Here is a 17,197-nt window from a genome sequence, read left to right as displayed (position 1 = left end):
GAAGTACACGGGGTTTTCCTCTATTGGATATGATCAATAGTCCTTTGCTCGTTTGGAGCAGATGTTCATCTATGCGTAACAGTTTTCAGTGGGTGAATGAATGACTGTGTAACGCGCCGATTGTGAAAATATGTTGTATCGCAGCCATGTTTACCTAACATTTAGCAATAAGTGAACTGAACTGCTTCTTATGCAGTAGTCTCCGCGATCTGGTATCTTGTTGATTGCCACCCTGGCCAGGCCAGTTTTCGAGGGCTTGTGTGACCAGTTAAGTAGATTAGCAATGCTTGTAGCAAGTAAAGTTGCTGTCGTTAAAGAAACGGGAACAACGTACTGCTTGCTCACTGGCTTGTTCTATCCCTCGCCCTCCCTCCCTTTTTCTATCCCTCTACCTCTTTCACGTTCTCCCTTTCCCTTTCTCCTTCTCCATTTGTCCTGCTCCTTTAATTGTGATTTTCCTCTCTAATCTGGCCCCATCCCTCGGTCTCCCTTTCTCTTTATTCTTTGTCCCTTTCTCTGCCCTTTCACTTCCCCCCCATCTCATTTAGCAGGAGGGGTGCACTCTGCGCAGTCCCAGACTCTTTCTTGCAGGTAGTGCGCTGCAGCACTGTGCAGTTTCAAGTAGGCCAGCACAGAGTATGCACAAATTTCGCTTGGGACAATATAGGAATTATTAGGAAGATTGTTTTTTTTCCGTTTTAAATTGTAATTCTGAGGCTCGAACTAATTAGTAAATGAAATAAAAGTATAAACAGGCATTTGAAATGCAATAGGTCTCGCATTTGCGAGAGTTTAAGCTGTTGGCTTTGTAAATGACAACACCTTTTATTTATCTGTTTTGATGATACATAAATAAAAGGCATTGTCATTTACAATGCCAATAGCTCAAACTCTTGTAAATGCCAGACCTATTTCACTTCCAAGAAGCTGCCACCATTGTCCTGGGTTACTAGGATAGTGAAAGCGTGCATGGTGTGCTGAATGTTGCAGGAAAGCATTTTGTGTCTGCAGTAAGAGAAACTCATTAAAGATAATAGTGCTTACACACTAAATAATACATACCGTGTAACAACAGAAGTAAAAGGGCCAGTCCTCATTGGAGGTTACAAATAAAGGCAAGGCGGTACTAGGGAGGGACTAACAAGCCTATTAACGATGCAGAAGCCAGCCTTTATAAAAGACAGTGTCACAAGCCAATGAAAAATATGGGCGGAGAGTTGGTGGAGCTTCATGTACATACTCTAATACAGCACGCCTCACAGAGCAGCGCCTGTGCCGCCCAGGCTCAACCTAATTAATGCTGATAGCAAGTAATAAAGACAGTATTGTGCTTAGCTAGTCTTAACAGGAACCCCATGAAATTGACAAACACTTAAATACTTTTCCTTTGGAAACCAGCATAGAAAGAACATTTATTTTGGCTTGGTGGATCTCTTTTCACTTTGGTCAGTAGCTTTTTGTGTGGCTTTACTTCAAGGCTGTTTTTACAAGTTTGCAGTAATTTGGGGTCAAACCAACTGTATTGTCCAGTCTTGCACCCATGGCAGCCAAGAACACAGAACAGGGGGCAGATGCATCATAGCAAGCTTGATATAATAACATATTCTATCTGGCATCTGTGCATCCTTTAGCTGAGCTCTACAAGTACAGAGCAAAGTATTTTTTTTTTAAACCTGAGACTAGATTCTTTGTCTTACTGCCGAAGCACTTTAAGTGAATATGAGGTTGCATCCCTGCTTCATATATTACTATGAGATTCTTCTCAAAGTATGTAGTCCTGGATGGGCATTGAGTTCAAGTGTTTCTGTGTTCATGCCAAATTGGATCCAAATACGTTCACTATCATCTTATACAGTTGCAACAATTTTTATCTATGGTAATTTATATGGACTTAGTGGGTGGATGAAGTGTGTGTGTGTGTGTGTGTCTGTAGCTGTGTGTGTGTCTGTGTATGTGGCTCTGTGTATGTGTGTGTGGCTCTGTGTGTGTGTGGCTCTGCGTGTGGCTCTGTAGGTATGTATGTGTGTGGGACTCAGTGTGGGTCTGTGTTTGTGTGTTGCATTTGCGAGAGATTAAGCTATTGGCATTGTAAATGACAGTGACATTTATTTATCTATTTTCAAAACCAACACATAAATAAAAATGTTGTCATTTACAATGCCAATAGCTCTAACTTTTACAAAGGCGAAACCGTTGCATTGTAAATGCTTGTTTGGATTGGAAGCCAATGTAATGAGGCTAGAGCAGGTTTGGCTGAAAGGCGTTTAGGGACCTTTAGAAGAAGCCGGGCAGCACAATTTTTCACAGTCTGTAATATTTTAGTGGTGGACGCAGGGAATCCAAGATGGATAGCATTCGTGTAATCCATCCGTGTCAGGATCATTGCTTGTACTAAAAGTCTTCTGGCCGTAAAAGGAAGAATGGAAAGAATTTTTCTGATCATCCGCAGAAGGCCGTAGTAGGAACCTGCCACTTTCGGCGCCTGTTCCTTAAAATCTAGATTAACGTCCAGTATGACTCCTAAGGTTTTTATGGACTTTTTCGGAGAGGGGGGATCCAAGACGATTAGGTCACCAAGAATCTATATTCAGAGGGGCTGTCTTGCCAAGAGTGAGGAAAGGAGCATCATTTTAAACGGACTGCGAAAAAAAAACCTTTCAACAACTACAAATATTGGCAAGTGGAAGGATGTAGAAAGAACAGTAGATTTCAGTGGAGACCTATTCATCAATCATCACATTTAGTGTCACATGACACTAGGAGCGTAGCTTCAAGGAGTATCTGGTGTGTTACACCACCCCTTAATAAATGCATTTTTTGATACATAGTTGGGTACAGGTGCTTTCAGTCTGGGTATGGTGACGTGTCTGTTGGATTTTTACATACACGAAGACAAAAAAGCAAACACACTTCTTTTAAAGTCTTCAAAAATATTTATTATTTTACAAATATTGTACTTTCTATCAATTAGTAAACTTTGAAGAGCAAATTCCAATCCCTTTCCACTGCTCCTTAAGTACCTCTCATTCGTCCTGATTGTCGTATAATCTATTTTAACAATATATGCCAGCGTGATTATTGGATAAGCACACACACCCCCAATCTCCCCGACTAATTACCCCCTCGCATGAGACAACTAGCTACCTGTTACCGCCGTATAAAACTCTGTATAGCATGTCCTAATCTAGTGGTATTTTTATTATTTAATACTTTTATACAACGCTAGGTGGTCAGTTACAGGAATATTGTCACATTTAAACAAAAGACCTTAGTTAGTGTTGGTTAGATGTGGGATACGTGTCAAAAAGTAGGGAATGCCCTGTTCGCCTTATTAAGAGTGTATTGATGGCAAGCGAATACGGTATCTGCCCATTTTGTCATTGGATGTCCTGTGCCACCGTCTCATAGTAATGCCCAAAGGCTCTGAAATGCAATGTTGGGTTGCTATGTAGCCTGCCATGCTCCCTGATCTTTCTCTGTTCATGAAGACAGCCGACAGTGAAGCTGCTCCTGGGTTCCATTGAAGTTGTAGAGACAAAATATAGGTACATATTGCGTCAAACTTGGCAGTGCCATGCTCTGACATTTTCAAAACCCATGGATTCACAAGAATATGGAGCACCCCTGTGTTTTCCCTAAATCTGGTGCTAAATTTAACTGCCTAGCGCCAACACAGGCACCCGTGCAAGGGTGCCTGCGTTGCATGAAATGATTGTTTATGTATAGGAAGGTGTCCCTTCCCGCCCAAAAACAATCACTAATGGTGATTTGTTACTTCAATGTGTGCTGCAATAAATAATAGTATTTCTACTAATCACGTCATTCTAATACCTTCTATTGCATGGCGTTCGTTTTTGGTGCTGTGTCAGTTGTACACCTCCTTGTAACTCTGGGGCAGCATCAAAATCAATGAGTGTTGCGATGGAACAGCATCAACTATTGCATGCCCCTTTCATGCTAACTAAAATGTGTAGAGAGCTCTAATTTACAAGGCGGCGTAAAGCCACAAAAAGTGGCTTAACACCGCTGTGTAAATATGGAGAAGGGCATAACGCCACCAGAACATCACTTAAATTGACGTTCAGGTGGCGGACGTTCTGGTGGCATTATCCCCTTGTACATATGCCCCATAGAGTGTTTACATCGAGCCATCGAGCTCCTGCAGGACGTCATTCGGCCTCCTCTGGACCCCCTGCCCTACGGCACTGAGTCAGCTACCCTAATCGACGGCATCGCTCTGCCTCCCATTCAATCGAGCCTCTGGGTTAATCCGCAATTCTCAGCCAGGACCCCACACCATTAGCACGCCTCCGTTTCTCTTTTTTTAGACTAAGTGTTCCCCATACCATAGACCCAAAGCGGTCTCGCAAGCCCCTTGACCCCGCAATCCGCCCTCGCAACATTTTCTAAGTTGTCTCTATGTAAATTGTTCAGGCCAACAGCATTACTGTCCTGATGATGATCCCACTGATTATGTAAATGGGATCAAAACGTCGTCGACCTTTAAGACACCGTGCACACAAACTATTCTGATACTATGTGTAACGGTTGTTGTTATTTATCATGCTTGTCTTATCTCTCACATTTTAGAACAAGCACACTTTTTTGTTTTGCCTGACTGTTTTGTTTTTTGTAAACTGTCACTTTGTCACTCTTTGTTAATTCTGTGCTATTTGGATACAGGACTGTATCCCACTGTGTATTACGTTTGTGTTTTGACACTATTTAAAATTTGATTAAATCATACTATCCGGCTGGATAGCATTCATATAGAAAAGATTCTGTTCTATATTCATTCCTTGTCCCCATTTTTCCTTTATCAAGGACCAGTGCCTTCCTTAAAACTGTTACCCTAGGTCCTTGTCTACCAGATAGGGTCCCCTTGTCTTTAATTAAAACCCATAGAGTTCATGAACGCTGACTCCCACCTGCCTCCTATCGGTGTGAAACCTCAGTGATCACTAATTTCAATAAGGTTACTGCACAATCAGGGTAGAAGAAGTCACAAATCGAATAATTCTTCAGTCTGAAGTGATCTTGAGGTGTGAGTGCAGACAGCTCTTTTACCACACTTGCTGTTCAGCCCTAAAGACATTTACCACTAGAGAAAGATCACGTGTTTCAAATGTTCAGTTTTACTACTGGTTCCATGTACTCATTAGCACAGTCAAAAGAAAGCACTAAAAATTATCCTATTTCAAGTATTGCCGTATCACTTATAATACGTTGCCAGTATATAGACATTTCCAATCTCTAACCAGCATGTTGCAATTGACACCGAAGTGACGAAGATAGAGGAATAATCCCGGCCAGGACCACCTAATCATCAGTGCATGCTCTCATTCCACACCTTTTAAATGCAATCTCTAACAGAGGAAAAGTGCTCAGCTGCAAACACAAGCTTGCCCTTTGTTAAGCTCATATTTGGAGAAGCACATTTCACTGCAGATGCTCTACCACCACCTTCAACCACATCAACCACACTGCATGGACAAGATTTTGAATCCATTCACCATATAGGCTCGATTAATTCATATTATCATAGTTGACTTCAGTGAGCTCACTCCAGCAATATTAAGTATGTTCACTCCAGAAATATTAGAAGTTACATATGCTTATGTGTGTAATTTTGGTTATTCTGCCTCATTCTCCAGGGGATGATAATAGATGTATAAGAGCAAAAAAGTGCAAGAGAGTTGGAAGTGATATACTATGGGATTACATTATATTCACTAGGGGTTCTATGTTTTGCTCTTTGTAATTCCAAACAGGGTGGAGGCACAAAAGGTTTCTAGCAACCACCCACCCATGAGGTAAGCTATGTCAATAGGACAAACACAGCCAGGTGCATGCACAGCAGACTAAGGGGAACCAAAGTGGTGCAGAGCAAAAATCTTGATTAGCTTGTCTGTGTGACTAAGGTAACCAATGCATGACCCCTTTAGATTAATAAACACAACAAAATAATGGACAGAGTGCTGTAACTTTTCAATCACTCACCCCCAGTCAAGACATTTGGGCTTAATCCCTCGCTCTTTTTCTCACTATGCCACCCTAGCTTGGACCCAGCCACATGCAAATCAGTCTTGACCCTGATCCTCATGGGAACAGTCCAGCCCGAGCTGCCAGGCCAGGTCCTCCCTGGACCGTAAACATGCATCCTGGGATAAGTTTTGGGGTATCCCACCTCCTCAGCTAGGCTAGCTTGAATCCAGCGGCACAGCTTAACGACTTACTGGATGTTGCCGCATGTTTATATCCCAGACCGCTCTAGACTGTGGAAGGAGTTGATCTCCAATGACACTGACCCTAACTTTCCCTTGGTTAATGCACAGGCCATGATCAGCTCTGGGTTGGAATTTGTTTTCGCTCCAAATTTAAAGATGACCAGGTTCTATGGCTCATATGCAGATTATTTAGTTTTGGTCGATTGGACTCAATGCTTCTTAAGATCATGGGATGTCTTTAATTACAAGTTTACAACGAATGTGGTAAAGACCAATTAATTGACTTTCAATAATGTTAACAACAAATTTCCTTGATCCATTGATGGAACACATTTAGAGTGTATGACCTAGTAAGATAATGTGTGATAGTTTTGTATTTGAAACGGTCATGTGCTCTACAATCTGTAGTAAGGATGAGATGCAGGGTGATGGAGGTGGTACGTGTAAATGTAACACATTCTATGGCGCGGTCTCTCGGTGTTCTGTCTAGAAGAGTTTCTGAATCTATAAAAGATTACTCACTACGGTATGATGGCTTGGCTTATCGAGGTGAATCCAGCAAGCAATATGATCTCATTGAGATGGATTCTCTCAGTCCTGTTTTAGGTTCCAGTAAAAGAGCCCAGCTGACTATAAAAAAAGTTGAAGTTAAGAAAAACGGCCATGGACAAGTTGGTTGGTGAAGAAGCGTGCATTGTTATAGCTCCTGTAATGCTCACTACTCAAGCTAGATCTTCATCAAGTCAATATTTTGGGACAAAATGTCCATTTATTTTTTCAGTTCCCTTTGTGCCAAAAGAGGCTACCAAGAGGGTTCTATCATGAAAAGGACTTGTAAACAATAATGTGCATAAACATATCATAGCACTACATTTTTAGGCATTATGTGACTTGATCCGAGACTCTGGGGTCTGGTCAGAGTCATTCTTTAGTGATACTAGTTCTTATCGCCAAGATATTTGGGTGTCTTTACACATCTGCTTTTACAGTAGAAATTACCTACCACTAGAGGTCAGTGGAGAGGAATCCTACATGTCTTCTTCACAGCCTTGGTAAGGAAAATCTGACACATTATTTGCAATTGTCCAGTTTGGAAGGGCTGTATATACTTTATTTAAAAAAATGTTTTATAGGCCAACGTTTTAGATCTATGCATCACTCTTGAAAGGACCCAACGATTACGTTTATGCATCTGTAGGCACATTTTTGGATTTATTCTACGACGTCCTGCCAAATTCAGTCATACTGGTGGTGATTACTTTCTTTTGAGCTTTAGTTCTGCAATATTTTTTGCATATCTAAACTTGATTTTTCCCAATATTTTACACATTGGTAAATCTGTTGGGAAATGGTCGAAGCACTGCTTGTAATAAATAATTGAAATCAATTTGATGATGGCAAAAAGAGGCCTGACTCCAAATTAATCTATTTCCTCCCGCATATGCTTGAATTTGGCATTTGCATATTATTAAATGCCTAGGAAGTACTGCTGGAAGTCATGGTTCCTTTTTTACAGCCTAATTAATGTATCGTCTGCAGAAGGTAACGTAATATATGCACATTAAAATATGAGACTTGATTCCTTATTTGAATTATATATTTACATATTCTCTATGAAAGTTGATACGAAATTTATAATAATGGCCATGGAAAATACTGGAGCCCACTGTAATTGGGGGGCTGCAGCTAATGCCACACATCACGTGATCTATGGAACCTATTGACAAACGTTTGTCACTGCGGTAGGATTCCCCTAATCCCCTAAAATGTAAATCTTAGTTTGAAAATAGGGATGTACAAGTGGACGTGTACTTACACGGTAGAAGTTTCTATTTGAATAATTGTACTAAGAGGCAGTAAAGTGGTTTTAAGATGCTAAAGTTATGGGTACATGCACGACGTCAGCTCTTTGAAGGATTCACTAAAGGTATTTCCTGCACTTGCATGAAATCACCCCTTAAACATCTTCCTTGGAAAGAAAAGAAGTAAGAATCAGTGCAAATGGACTGTTCCATCTAAACCTTCTACCGGTGGTAAGTCCTCGTAAAAAGGACTATTCAACTAAGGTAGTGTTTCTATCTGCTTTATTTCTTCTCTCTGTTACACCTGTTGCCATACTCTCGGGGGATCTATTTTTATCTCCCCACTGCCCCTGCTCCTCACTGTTCCTTTGCTCTTCTACACTTCCTGTGCTCTCCCTCAACCCTTGCAGGAAGTGGTGAACAGCATTCTAGTGGCGAGTGCCGCTCCCCAGGGTCCTAGTGTCCTTAACCTGGTCTAGAGATGCCATTCGACACTACAGGCAGCATGGCTAATGACTGAAAAACTACTAGAGTTCATAGTTTTAAAAGAATGACATGTTTGTGAATTCCAAAAGAACAAATGTTGGTCAAGCAAAAGCTCACGTCTGGATTCCCAGCTTTCTGCTTATTTTCAGGAATCGGTTTCTTTACTCTGACTCTCTCTTGTCTTAGCTTAGACATGCATTCTAAACCTTTCTGAACATGAATACAGCAAATCTGTGCATTCAGTTTGCCATATTATGATATTGTTATAGGTACGGCAAATGAACTAAAGGAAAGATGTGCCCAGGATTACACATTTGGTCACAATCGGAAACCAGATTGAGAACTCAGTGACAAACAGTCACTATATCATAATCCTTCATTTAATAAAATAAATTCAAAAACCTACAAAACTGCCAAACCATAAAATCACCTAATCAAGACGTTCGTACTCCCAACAATTGGTGAAAATGACCCAGTCCCCAACCTTTAAAGAAGCCTTATATACATTAAATAGAAACCTGTGTCTCTAGTGCTACACAAGTCCATTTATACTTTGTTGACGTTGCACCTAAAGGTGGCTATTTCGGTTGTAGGAGGTGCTCCACCGTTCCTCTAAATGTCCTGATACAAGACTACTTTGCTAACTGTTTCCATAGTCAAATTAGTTGCTACTGTCAGGAAGGAAGATCTCTAAAGGTCAAAGTAGCATTTTTCACCCAGAGCCGGCAGTACAGAACAGCTCAAAACTCGCCCAAGTAAGACAGATGAGTGGAGCGATATCATCCGCTGTTCATTCACTTACTCATCGCTCTAGCTCAGCGGGGTTGTCTGAGTCCTTTGCTGACCCCGGCATCTCATTGGCTGCCAGGCAGACACTCTAGTTGTAGGCGGTGCTCTCTGTCGTTCCCACAATTCCTTACTGGTAATTAGGCTCAGAGAACCAGCAAAATGAAGGCGGCATTGAAACACCCTTTGACCTCATGCAGAGGAACAGTGGCTCATGGACGGCCTGGATGTCGCTCCTTCGCGCATCTCTGATTGCAGTGGGCCATGGCTTGGGAGGGATGCGTCTTTCTGGGTTCTTCGGACATGGAGATGCAGCTCAGCTAGTTCCCTTCCTTCCCGCGGACCTTCCATAATATATGGTGAAGATCTGATGTCTCGTTAGCACTGGCTATCATTAGACTTTTTCTACATACAGTCGAGGATCCTCGCACCTTGGTCTAGTTACCCTATCAGTGGACAGCGGCTCTGTACCTCTGCGTATCCAGAGATGGTGGTTCCTGGTCCAAGGTGGTGTACTGTTTGCCTACAGAGCATCACCATGGCCAAAAGTTACTAACTGGTGGTGGCTCTTCCCAACATGACTGGACCTTGCATTCCACAGTTAAAGGAGAAGTTCTATAACTTTGTTGTACCTTTACCTCTCTTCTCATCCTCGCGGCAGTTAAAAATCCCACGAAGAGTGCAGTAGATAAAAATGAATGATGATGGTCTGACATAGTGATTATTCACATCTCTACTTTCTGTGGCCCATCCCCTCCTGAACTACTATCATTATTTTATTTTTTTTAAACAGGTGCCACATTCACTTCTGTAAACTCCTAAAAAGGGGTTTCGTTTCGGAGTCCACTTTAAATGTGGGAAATATTCTTAGGAACTATAATTCTAGTTAAATGAAATTTAGAAAACAAATGTTTGAATTGGGTTTAAAATGTTTTGACCAGGGTTTAATTATTCTACAAATCAAATTTTTTTACTGAGTGTACTAAACATAAAAAAGCCATATTATCCTTAAAACTAGATATCTGTTGCTAGTTTTGTGATATTCAGAAACCTTTGACATACGTACATACACACAAATGTATGTGCAAAGAAGTGGACGAGTGTTTCTGGGTAGGTATTCTGCATACAACTTGGCTGCTATGAATACCACAGAGTGTGCTTGGTACATTACAAATGGGGTGTAAATAATTAAAGGAGACTTTGGAAAAGAGAGTGATAATAAAGACTTTTCATTATTGTAAATAGCAGAAACTGTTGTTGATGCTGTTGACCTACAGGGAGGGAGGCTGTAGTTCTAGATACAGTAGGGAGGTGCACAGTCAGAGTGGAAGGCCCAGGTGGGGCAGCTGTTTGGGAGAGGTAGCACTGATGAGCAGCAAAGATGCTGCTGAGAGAGGCAGTTTATCACCGGCGGTGGTAAAACTCGTCAGTGCCCATTTAAGTTTCTTTTCAACAATAGGCTTGTTTTTGGCTGCCACATAATGCGTTCTAACACCCAAGGGAGCGTGAACGGAGGGAGATTATAGGTGAGAAACTACAGGGAGAACAAATAGTGTATTGTGAAATTTAGATGTGTTGTTTGTTTGTGTTGTTGTTTATGTAAGCGGAGCTTTGAGTAAATCAAATATACACTTGTTCAACATCAGTAGCACAAGAATACAGACATTGGAAACATCTAGGTGTACTCCGAGGATACCCTACTCCCCAGCAACACAATTATGTGACTTGAAAATAATTGTACTGAATAGCAATTGACTTAATTACTTTTCTAAATATAAGCAACTCCTTCTGCATGATGCTCCTGTAATACTCATTGTCATGTCCTATACATACACATAGTGAGGTGTCTCATACTTCGCTCAGCGGGGGACTTTAACGCTGGGTGGGGTTGGCAGCGGCATCAAAGTAGGCCAGCCGACCATCTGGTTACTCATAGTGTGGAGCAAACAGGCAGCACTAAACTGGAAATCCAGTGGGCATCACAGCAGGGTCCACGCAGTAGATGGACAACTTGGATTCGTGCATTGTCTGACAGTCTGGCAGCTTCCCTGTACCAGTCAGTGCCATTACATCTAAAGAGACAGATTCTGTATAGTACCAGCATGGGCCGCGCTCCGCGATCATTAATGGCTAATTCTATCATCAGTGGTACCAAAGGTGATACCAGTCACTCTTCCATTCTCACTCTTCCTGATGGGAACATATTTTGCTATCACAATCTGGATATGTGTGAACATTGATTTATTGATTTTTTTAAACAGGAAGAGACTGTTGAAGAAGGAGACGGGTGGGCATGACGTCTGGGTGCTGCTAATCTGGCCCAATCCAGCCTGGATCTGTGCCGGAGGGGTGAGGGGGATGCTGCCTTAAGACCACAAAGTGGGGATACAAACTTGAGATTTCTGCAGTTATAGAGTACATCAAGAGTGTCCCCATGAGATTAGAGACCCTCAAATGAGGGCAAAAAAGAAAAAATGTAGGATACATCAAGGACAATGGAAAAACTCTGGGGGTGAAAAGTAATGGTGGTATTTTCTTTTGAATGGCTCTATTGAAAAATAGTAAATAAAGTAATTTCAAATCAATTTTGAATCTGGGAGCAGAAAGCAATAAATGTCCAACCAGACGGAATGGTCCTCGCAAAAATGCAGCACTCGTTCTCGATATGCTCTTTTAGAAATATTGGATAGTACTGGAGTAGGGTTTTGTGCAATTCAGTCCTAGGAAACTTCAATGTTCTTGGCCAATATTCGCATGTTCTTCTACATTAAGGCTGTGGGAAATTATATTAATTTAGAACCAATGTTTTTTTTTAAAGGCAGTGCTGAAACTAACAAAGCATAGAACTGAGGTTGTCCTGGCACCATCTTTGATACTATCAACATGAATTTGCTCTGACGTAATCTAGGCAGAAACTTGTAGAACTGTCCTGAGATCTTCAATGGACTTTGTAACTGATATACATTTTAATGAATTACATGTTTTGCGGATTAACTATTTATTTTAACACATTTCTCTATTCGAATAACACTAGTGTGCTAGCAACTGGTATCCCCACAAAGGGAACATGATTTACAAAACCAGCTTCTCGAGAAATATCAGCCAGAGAGTCATGCTTTGGGCATGGAGGTCCTGTAAGCCCCCTTAGCCATGAGAGGGACTCTTTCGTGGCAATACTCGAAGCCTGGCAGAGAGGACATGTGGGCATATAGACTGGTACTCAGAGACAGGAGGCATGGTATATAAACACTCGGAAGGCATATAATCTAAAAGTAAGGGTAGTTTTGCTGAGAGTCTTAGACGTCTTGAAGAATAATCACTAATGCATGTGTTATAAGTGGTTAATGAAAAGACCTGTGGTTTGACGACTGAAATTGATCCTTCAGTAGCTCCAAGTAGAGCCTGCTTTATATCAAAACGCCTTCCAATGAAATACAATATGTGCTTTACACTAAGGTATGTATGCATGGACCACATACACTTAAATCGGTCCTATGAATCATACACAACAATCCACACACATTGAATATGCATCGGAAAATAATTTCATAGTGTGGTTTTGAATGCATAGTGAGCACTGATATCTATCAAAGTGCTAAGGAAAGCATACACTGAAGAAAAGCATGCACGAGTATTATATATAGTGACCGGAAATATAAATCAGTGTCTAACTGTGCAGATTTCCAGAGAGTTAGAAAAGGTTCAAACGTACACTTCCCAACAAGTGACATCAGAAATGATGAATTTCAGCACAGTGTAAAATCTGCATTGAGAAGAAGCGTTCTTGGGGTCTGCAGAGCCCTCGACTGCACGAACATGGCATCCAGAGAGCTAAGTGGCTGAGAAGCAAAGGAGCTGTCATGTCAGCGGTGCTGGACGTACGTGCTTCCTCGTCTCTGCTCTCGCTCGCATGCATGCACACACTCCTACACATGTGTATTTATATCTCACTGCTCTTTACGTCCTCCGCCCCCTTCGATACCTGGTGTGAAAGCACCTCCCCCTCTCCTACAACATGGGTTCCCGCACCAGGATCTAAAGGATAACTCTACCGCCTTCCACAGTGCAGCCAATGGACTGACAGCAAGTGCTTGCACTTTCAAATACCATCTGAGTTGATGCAAGCAGTAGATTGAGAACGTCTCGAGACATCCGCCATCAATGTCATTCTGCAGTTGTGGATTAGAAATACCTGCAAATACTCATGGCATTTGAACATAAGAGGTTATCCAGCTGAGGCTTTAAGGACATTTCTAACATTATTACCTTTTTTTGCTATCTTCTTTGTGATGTACATTTTTCCCCTTGACATACAAACAACCACTGGTCTTGGGATTCAACCTTGCGTAGCAGGGAGTGGCCATAGTGCTAGGCTTTGCTGAGACCCTGTACCTAGTGTTCATGCGAATATAACCCACTGCACATACGGTTTATAGTCCGAGGCAACATTTTAATTATGGCTGAGTAATCCGAGACATTTCTGTAATGGTGTGTTACTCTTGTGATATAAATTTACAGAAAATAATGCAGTCATGCCCACTCATGTAATTCAGAGCAATTTGTAGACAAAATGCCTACAGTAGGAGCACAGGACCAGAGGGCGAGTGGCTGCTGGCGTCCGTGTTCTGTTGCATTTAGCACTATTTTCTTAGCTCAAAATACATCCTTGAGTACATTTTGATAAATGTTGGATGACGCTTCATGTGTTATTCCACGGAATCTCACTAGACTTTGCTGAAATATCTCATAATTATGCAACAGAAAATGACATGAGTTATGCCACCACTAGTGGTTTAGATATGCACAGCCGTGGTAGAATGTATGGCCAGGCAGGGCACAGAGGACACGTGAACATAACCCTCTATGCACAACCTCGATTGGTATGCCACATGGTTTGAGCACAGGGCATGACCTTCAGACAGACACTGCATACCACCCCTGTATGGCCATGACTCACTGCACTGGGTCTCCAGTTATGTACAGTAGAGTGTGAGCACAGGAACTAGCCAGCCTAATCCAGTGTCTACCCCAGTATGGACAGAGTTTACTGTGCATAACCTTCAGCCATAAACAGAGGGAACTTGGAAAACAACCCATGTGCCCAAACAGGTCACTGTGCACAACCTTTGGCCATATGCACTAGATGTTTGGAGTTTTTGATCTTCACTTTACAGAAATTTAGATCCGGATACAAAAAATTGTGCCATGGCAGGGGGGCGCAGCCACCTGTGAAGGAAGATGGCCACTTCCTAGAATGGCTCTGGCACCCTGTCTATCTAATCCCCCATCAATCTGGCCAATCATCGATCTTTCACGACAAGCGGTCTGTCGTCTATGTTACTCTCGCCGCTCAGATGACAGCGTTCAGTTTCTTTACCAGCAAGCCTCTAATGTGGTCCAAACCTAGCTGCAGCCTACTCCAGGCAGTGAACCCGGGCCTGAATTTGCTGATGCCTGGGAGCTGGCGTGGCGCAGAAGGGGCCGACTTCGGAGCTTGACGCCATCTGGCCCGCTGCTATCGGAGTTAAGGATGATGCTCCTTTGCTAAGGGGGAAGGGAGTTGTTGCCCCCACAACGATACAAGAGATGGGCAACGAGGCAGCTGAGTGACCGAAGAGGAAGGCGGGGCCGGCATCGGCCCCGGCGGAGGTATGGCAGGGCCCACCGGCCCCCACCCGCTCTTGGTGGTGGGCGCTCCCCCATCGCGTCACCATGATGCTGCGGGCGCGCCCCCACATCGATTGGACCCCGGGTCTTCTAATGACCCGGAAGTGACTAAATCACTACCGGGTCACTGTGGAACGAAGGCCAGGCTGGTTAGATCCAGCCTGGCCAGGGAGGGGTTAAAAAGGCCAGGGAGCACGGGAGTCTGCCTCTTTGACTAGGCGCTCTATGGCCTGCCCCTCCAGCCTCAAGGAGGCTGTAATTCTTTTTCCGTTGTTTCGCCCTGCAGGTCTTCGGGAGTTCGTTTATGGTGGAAGCATGATGCCTGGAAAGGATCTACGCTTTTGGACACGGGCGAGAATGCTCCTGACATAGGGCTACAGGGATGCGGACGAGGGCAGTGTGGAGAACAGGACCGTTGGTGCTCGGTGGGCCAAGGCCTCGGTGGTTGCGGCGCACACGGGGTGTTTACGGCGCCCAGCAGTCTCAAGAAGCAGTGCCGGTACAGATCGACGCCTTGGACCGGACCATCCCAGCCGATAGCACACATGCATCCGGGGGTATGACTAAGGGCTCTCAGTTGGTAGTGGGACGGTAATGCAACTAGCGTTAGGCGGGACGCTCTAATTTAATGTCGCATGTTAATTCTTGTTATGTAATACAACTGCCTCTCACAATAAAGTGTTAGGGCAAGGACCATTCACAGTTAATTTGAGTTTGGACCGGTGCACAGGAAGCACAAACCATATATTCTGCATAGTACCTACTGGGGGATTTACGTTTAGCATGTTACAGCAATTGACTGCAAGGTTTTGAGGACAGTCTCGCGAGGCACTGGCCTCGGAGAGGTCACTCAAATACATTATCGACACGTATGATGTCAAATTATTTGCAGTACATCCCAGGCCTTCTTGTCACACGAGCACGCATGTGCAGTCGCACATATGGTTTAGGGGTCTGTGTCGAAAGCATCTAGGCACCACTTATAGGTGTATATGTGTATCAGTGCGGGCGCAAGTCCACCTCAGTACACACATGTGGATGGGGGCCTGTGTCAGAAGCATCTAGGCACCAATTATAGGCACAAATGTGGTACACTATTGACGTCCTAGGCACTATACAACTAAGCACCCTACTTCGGTGTTGTCACATGGTGCCTATTCCCCGGGGGGCCTTGTGCAAATTGGTACATTTTGATACCTATATTGTCAGACAATACCTGGGGACAATTTGGGCACGGATCATTTGGTAAAGGTTACAGGTGTAGTATCACGCAGTATCGAAGCATCTGGGGCCAGCATATTATATCTCTGGGTTGCGACCCAACGGTACCTATGCACCCTAGGCTGAGGGCGTGGGTGAAATGAGGGGGTGCATTCTCATGAAGTAGGGCTGGCATGTGAGCTGTATCTGTCGTCTGTGAGCCAAAAAACACTAATCAGTTGTGTTTGTTTTTCATTTATGTATTACTGGATCCATGGCGGATACCCGGGAAGTGCTCCACACCGTAACATCGGCAAGAGGCAGCCAGCCAAGGGGACCGGTTGATCCGGAACGTGAGTGGCAAGCAACGGCATCAAGGTGATGGGTGATCAGTCAAGGGCTCAAGAGGTGTCAGCACTGTATGGGTTGTTTATAGGTGTGTTAACCATTGGTGGTGACAACCACAGTAATATAGCAGTACGCTGCTTCGCGTGCTTTAGTTTTCTGCCACTACGGTGCCTGTGCTCGCGGGTGCCATAATAGCAGACACAATAGGATATTCCGTAGTAAGGAGGTAGGCAAACGCAGAACATTTCCCTGAGCATAATGGGCAAGTGTAGTTGGTTCACGGACTCTGTGGTGTGCTTCTAGGAAATCCTGGGGCCTGTGGTTCCCTGTTTTGCCTTCCAATTACACCGACAATGAGTGTCAGTGTCTGGGGTGACGTGTCTTATTGGGCATAGCGTGATGCCATCAATGGAGCCCATTTATTGGCCCCATGAAATCGTCTCAGAGTATCTTCTTGCCTAGTTAGTGGTGTATAGAGACAGGGCAGGATCTTGCAGTGAGTGGGCTAAGTTAGTGAATTTTAACGACAGGGCATGACCTTTCAGTATAGGAGGGTAGGGGGGGCCAGATAGTCGGTCAACTACACTGGCCTGTTATTATTATTATTATTATATTTATTTTTGTAGAGCGCGCAGCTACCCAGAGGTTTCCCGGCGCTAAGGACTAAAAGAGCAAGAGTAC

General features: G+C 43.4%; 1 protein-coding gene across 2 annotated transcripts in view; it reads right to left on the bottom strand.

Moving 5' to 3' along the window:
• SHANK2 (SH3 and multiple ankyrin repeat domains 2) overlaps positions 1-17,197 on the bottom strand; it is a 3,078,421-nt gene that overhangs the window by 1,485,475 nt on the left and 1,575,749 nt on the right. The window lies entirely within an intron of this gene.

Source organism: Lissotriton helveticus, chromosome 3_2 (genome assembly GCF_964261635.1).
Source record: "Lissotriton helveticus chromosome 3_2, aLisHel1.1, whole genome shotgun sequence".
NCBI lineage: Eukaryota > Metazoa > Chordata > Amphibia > Caudata > Salamandridae > Lissotriton > Lissotriton helveticus.
The sequence above is the reverse complement of the archived record's forward strand: the minus strand, read 5'-3'. Positions and strand labels throughout refer to the sequence as shown.